This window comes from Etheostoma cragini, chromosome 5, assembly GCF_013103735.1.
Source record: "Etheostoma cragini isolate CJK2018 chromosome 5, CSU_Ecrag_1.0, whole genome shotgun sequence".
Lineage (NCBI taxonomy): Eukaryota > Metazoa > Chordata > Actinopteri > Perciformes > Percidae > Etheostoma > Etheostoma cragini.
The window spans coordinates 6,566,747-6,572,627 of record NC_048411.1 but is presented as its reverse complement, the minus strand read 5'-3'; the positions used below and the strand labels follow the sequence as shown (position 1 = coordinate 6,572,627).

The following is a 5,881-nucleotide window of genomic DNA, read 5'->3' as shown; positions in this document are numbered from 1 at the left end:
TACAACATTAATGCAAATGCTTCAACGCAAATGGTAGGGCTACAAACGCAAAAGCAACAACGGAAAGGAAGTGACTGTCTTCGCAGTGTTGTCAGCTGAGAAAATGAAAAGCATTTCCAAATCGTTCCAAATCTCTGCACAAAGTTTAGCGTTTTCAGTCCACTACCTGAATGTTTAAAAAGAGCCAGCTGATGTTACACTATATTAATTTATCTTAGTGTTCCAAACAGCAAAAAAAACATGAAACTGCATTTTTAAACAAATCTCAACTACTGTACCTACAGTCATACCCATCAGGACCTTAGCCATTGTGGTGTTACAAGTTATGTGGTAAAATTAGAAAAATAAAAGCTTTTATCCCATTGAGCACTCCATTAGCTGCTGGGTAAAAAAATCCAAGGGCACAATGGGAGGAAACCCCACACCGACATGGGGAGAAGATGCAGCTATGAGCTAAAGCTGCTTTACAAAAACATCTTCACTGAGGATTGAGTTTCCCCACAGACAGATCTCATTTCAAAGCCTATGGGCAGAGGGGAGGGATGTTTACAGTAAAGTCCTTTTATACGTTTTCTGCCATAGTGCATCCAATAAACCATAAAGCCTGTGAATTACAGTTGCCATAAGCATAGTCATTTTGAACTGAGACAGAAAGCTGCCCCAAATCTTTTTGCGGTCTTTAAATTATGGCTGCTTTCTCTGTAGGAGAACACTAGCTGTGGATGTTGGAGTGAAGCCAAACATTTCTCTGTTTGGGCAATCTGTAGTACTGCAGTGTGAAATGAGCTGAATCACAGAGTATGAGGACCTATGTGGGGTGGGGACTCACCTTAATGCTGCTGCTTCCCACAGAGATGTGAAACCCGTCAGGCTCAGACAGATGTGCAGTGTGTCTTCTGTAACTGTAGCGAAGACGGTGTTGTTTAAGGTGTTGTTGTAAATGGTCATGGTCTTGACAGTCCAGGCACCGTAGAATAGAATTAAATTCATAAAGCACCATGTAGAAAGAGCAGAGCTGCAAAAGTTGAGGGTTTTAATCCCAGCCTACTCTCTTTGATTACCCTTCCAGCTGTTGAATGGCAACAATAGTAGCCCCCTGATCTGGATCCTGACCCAGACCACATTGTTCATTACTGATGCCTTTACGATATGATGATGATGATCGACCAAAAAGAGCATTGTAGGTCAGGAGGAGGGTTGTAAATTAAATCCTGGATTTTACAGGAAGCCAATGCAGAGATGCTAATACCGGTGAAATAGGATTGTCATTTATAGTTCTTGTCATTACACACACTGCTGGATTCTGGATCAACTTGAAAGTCTTAAGGGACTCATTTAAGCAAACCGCAAAGGAAGGAATTCCATTAGTCCAGCAGTTGTTACTTAATTGCATGGACTACTTTTTTTTCATCATTTTGAGACAGCATATGCCCTATTTTGGCAATGTTACACAGGTAAAAAAGGCAGTAGTCCCGGAGGCTATTGCAATTTCATCCATAATAGCCATATCTTCAGATTTGGCGGTTGGGAGAGCCTGGGTCTGACCGAGGTTTCTGCCTTAAAGGAAGTTTTTCCTCGCCACTGTTGCACTGTTGCTTGCTCTGTAGGAAACTACTGGAACTGTTGGGTCCTTGTGGATTCTGGAGTGTGGTCTAGACCTACTCTATCTGTAAAGTGTCTTGAGATACCTCTTGTTGTGATTTGATACTATAAATAAAATTGAATTGAAATTGAATAGATAATCTGGAGATGTTTAGAGCCCAGTACAATAATTTATCTGAGTTAACATCAGGAAATTGTGGGTCATCCAGGATTTTATGTCCATAATGCATGCTTGAAGTTCAGTTAACTGATGTTGGGTATCATCCGCACAACAGTGTTAGAGAGTGTTACTAGAGTATTACCTAATAATATTCCCTAGATGAAGCATATACTGTATGAGTTGAATAGAATCGGTCCAAGCACCAAGCCTTGTGGAACACCATGGCTAACTTCAGCGTGAATGAGGATTTATTGTTGACAGTAACAAACTGAGATTGATCTGATAAATAGGACTCAAACCATTTTAGTGGGGTTCTTTTAATGCCAATTAAATGTTCCAGTTTCTGCAATAGAATACTATGCTCAATAGTGTCGAATACAGCACTAAGATCTAGTAAGACAAGTACGGAGACAAGTCCTTTGTCTGAAGCAGTTAGGAGGTAATTTGTCATTTTCACCAGGGCCATGTCTGTGCTATGATGCATGTGACTACCTTCTCAAGGATCTTGGACAGAAAGGGGGATATAGGTCTACAGTTGGCTAAGAACTCTGGATTGAGAGTGGGATTTTTAAGAATTGGTTTAATCACATCTACTTTAAATGACTGTGGTACATAACATGTTAATAAAGACATATTGATCATATCTAGTAAATACATGTTAACCAATGGTAAAGCTAGTGGCCTAGTTGGGATACGCTCTAAGAGACAGGTAGATGGCTTAGCTGAAGAAATCTTCAGCGTTACTTGGGAATATTAATAGGAGAACAGGAGTTTAAATACAGTTTGTCTGGTCTTAAAGCTCTTTCCAGCAGCCCTGCATTTAAGGTAAACCGGAAGAAGTTGAGTGCAAGAGGTGATGAATTGTATCTTTAATTGTCATAGTTTTCTCATTAAAGAAGCTCATGAAGTTGTCACTACTGAGAGCAATAGGAATACATGGCTCAAAAGAGCTATGACTCTCCATGTGCCAGGCTAGGGGGCTTAAAAGAAACCCTGGATTTTTATTTTTTTCAATTAGAGATTAAAAAAATTCGGGAATGGGTAATAAATTTAAATGGAGCGCATTAGTGACGTCGGTCAGCAAGGCTGTGGGGTTCCCCCAGGGGGAGCTTGTCATTGTTATTCACTATCCATTGAGCTTCTTTCATTGTACTCAGAAATTGGGAACTGCCGTCAAAGAAAGATGCAAAGAAACAGTACGTTAATCGTACATTTCATTACTGCTGACGCACAATAGGGGGAGACAGAGAAAGAAGACCATTCAACTTCAAATCCAAATAAAATAAATGAACTAGCAAACCCACAAGAGGACCGAGCTGATGCTGGCAGAGATCACATGTTGACCTCTGCCATCACCTAGAGCCGGTCTATGTGTGCAGCACAGGAGGGAAAAGGACACCTGACCTTCTGTCTGTACTCCCTGTATTGAACCACGCTTTCTTTGAGTCGCTTTTCGGGATGAACACTCGAGACGATGGTTCCAGTTTTAAAATTGTCTTTATAGGGATGGATTTAACTAGCAGCAGCACTACAAGTACACTACCTGTCAAAAGTTTGGCGTCACTTAGAAATTTCCATTGCACTCCATTGTAGACAGATTACCAGCTGAGATCAGTTACATTGTTTTTTAACCAGGGCAGCAGTTTTCAGATTACATTATGTGCTTACATAATTGCAAAAGGGTTCTCCAAGGTTTTCTCAGTTAGTTTTTTTAAATGATATCAGATTAGTAAACAAAATTTGGCTTTGGAACATTGGATGAATGGTTGCTGATAACGGCCAATGTAGATATTGCATTAAAGATCAACCCCTCACTCAGATCAGCTGGTATTCTGTCTATGATGGAGTGGGATACTTTTTTAGTGACCCCAAACCTTTGACTGGTAGGGTCTATTTGTTTAAAGAGTTTATTTTAGAGTCATTCCCCTGTCATGTGTGAACTGGGGGCCAGTGGCATTCGTATTGTCCTGCTGACTCTTTCTGGTCCGTGCGTCTGTGCAGGACCGGGGGCCAGGGGTACTGCTCACTGTCTGACAACCTGCCCCTTTATCATGGGTCCAGCTCCACTGTCTTTCGCACGTGATACTGCCCAAACTGCAAAAAACAGGTGTCTAAAAGCAAGATTAAAAACACTAAATCTGAGGGAAAAGGTACTGAAAACAAGTGAAATTATCTGTCCATGCAGCAATATAGTTTCACTTGACAAGCTTGCTTGATTCAAGATTATAGTGTAGAGTTGAACACTTACAATAAGAAATTCACTCTTTAAACAAGATTAACTAAATAACACTTCTATATAAAGTTTTTTTTTATCTTGGTAAGAACCAAATAATTTGAAGTGCACGCCCAAAGGGTGTCTCCGCAGGTCCCAACCGCAGGTCTCAACCAACACCTAGACCAGCACCACCTCAGGTCCTGTCCTCGTTCCAGCTTCGCCATACAAGCCAGACACTGCACGTCATCTTGCACACCCAATGGTCTCCGTCCACTAGCCACGCACCACTCAGGTCTCTTCAACATCTCACCCTCCTGTTTTTTTCCCTCAGCACACATATGTTGCTCTTTTCTCACATAATTAGGAGCCTGGTGTGTTTGGAGAGTGTCCTCGTGCCAATCCAGCATCTTCCCTGATTAGGAGCCTCAGGTGAGCTCGGAGGACTCCTCAGTGCCTGATAGGCAAGCAGAAACACAACCAAAAGTAAACCACCACACTCTATACAAAACAAATAAGAAAACACTAGTTGTCTGGCTAGACTTTGGGACAATAAATATTTGTATGGCCTCAAGAGGTTTTCTTCACTGCACTTTCTGATGCTTAGGTTGGTTCAAATAATAGCACAGTCAGCCATGTTGTGTTAGCTTATAACGTTAGCAGTGAGGCGCAACACTCAGGTCCCTTCTCTACCCAGATGAGGGGAATAAGGGGAAAGCGGCCTCTTCAATAGCCCTGTTAGTAATCTTGCTATCTGCATTAGCACTGTTGACTGTGTTAGCATGGTAAGCCATGTCAGCTAGCTGCTGTCTCTGTCATATTCACAGTGGCGCGTATTCCCAACTTGGCCCGTATCTTCATGGATGTATGAGCTCTTAGCTCATTAGCTTATCTTAGACTAAACTGAGATCTGTGTGGACTGGGGCATGTAAAGGCATCACTCAGGTTAGAGCTGCCAATCTACTACTGATGTCACACAATCAACACCTACCTGCAATTACATCTTACTGCCAAAGCTCCTAGACACAACCTAAAGCAAATCTTAGAAACAACCATTTCTTTTCAGAATTCAGGAAAAAAAATCTGTCAACGGACCTGGAGCGCTGTACAAATAAATGATTGGCTGTAATGTTTTCCAAGTTGGATGTAAAAACTTGGAAAGAGGCTTTATTATAATTTATTTATAATTATAATTTATGTTTAGGAATCAATAGACTTGACTCGGAAATGACTGCAACTACCCCTCCCAGGCCAGAGTCTTGATCAGTATGATCGGAATGAGTACATTCATTAGGCTAACGTATTCTTGATGACACAGCCACAGCCATGTTTCAGTAAGACAGAAACATCACTATGGTTATCTGATATCAAATTGTTGGTCATACCCATTGGACTGCTTCTTGGGCGGACGGTTCCCGTGCACGGTAAATAAACTCGCCGTTTTTCGGAAGTGCTGACTTCTTTCCTAAATTGTAAGCATTAAACCGTCATAAACACGCTCATGCCATACATCGTTTGAAAGCTTAAAGTCTCCTGATTCCATCGAGCCAAAACGAAAACGAAGCAATTAGGTGACTCACAACGGTGATAATCATGTTCTGAAGTAAAGAAACACAGAAAGATTTGAGTCTAATCGAGTGTGTGTTTCCTACCTGTCTCCTCGTGTCTTTAATCACAGCGGTGAAAGATCGCCAAAAACCTTAGTTTCCTACATCGAAAACACCCTAAGGTATTAGAATATCCAAGCCTTGTAATCCATAATTATCTGGTCCCCTCACAATCTTGTAGTTTCTGGCCAAGTTTCGACGTTCAGAAATCTAGATGCATGCAGTGCATCATTTCTCGGTTTCTATAGCTTGTAACCTTTTCCCTGTGCGGGCTAAAACGAAGGTCGACACACCATTACA

General features: G+C 41.4%; 1 long non-coding RNA gene across 1 annotated transcript in view; it reads left to right on the top strand.

The window, feature by feature from the left end:
• Positions 1–2,838: 2,838 nt before the first annotated feature.
• LOC117944793 overlaps positions 2,839–5,881 on the top strand; it is a 16,383-nt gene continuing 13,340 nt past the window's right edge. Inside the window, exon 1 of the long non-coding RNA XR_004656656.1 lies at positions 2,839–2,850. This is a non-coding gene — a long non-coding RNA (uncharacterized LOC117944793). The remainder of the gene's footprint in view (positions 2,851–5,881) is intronic.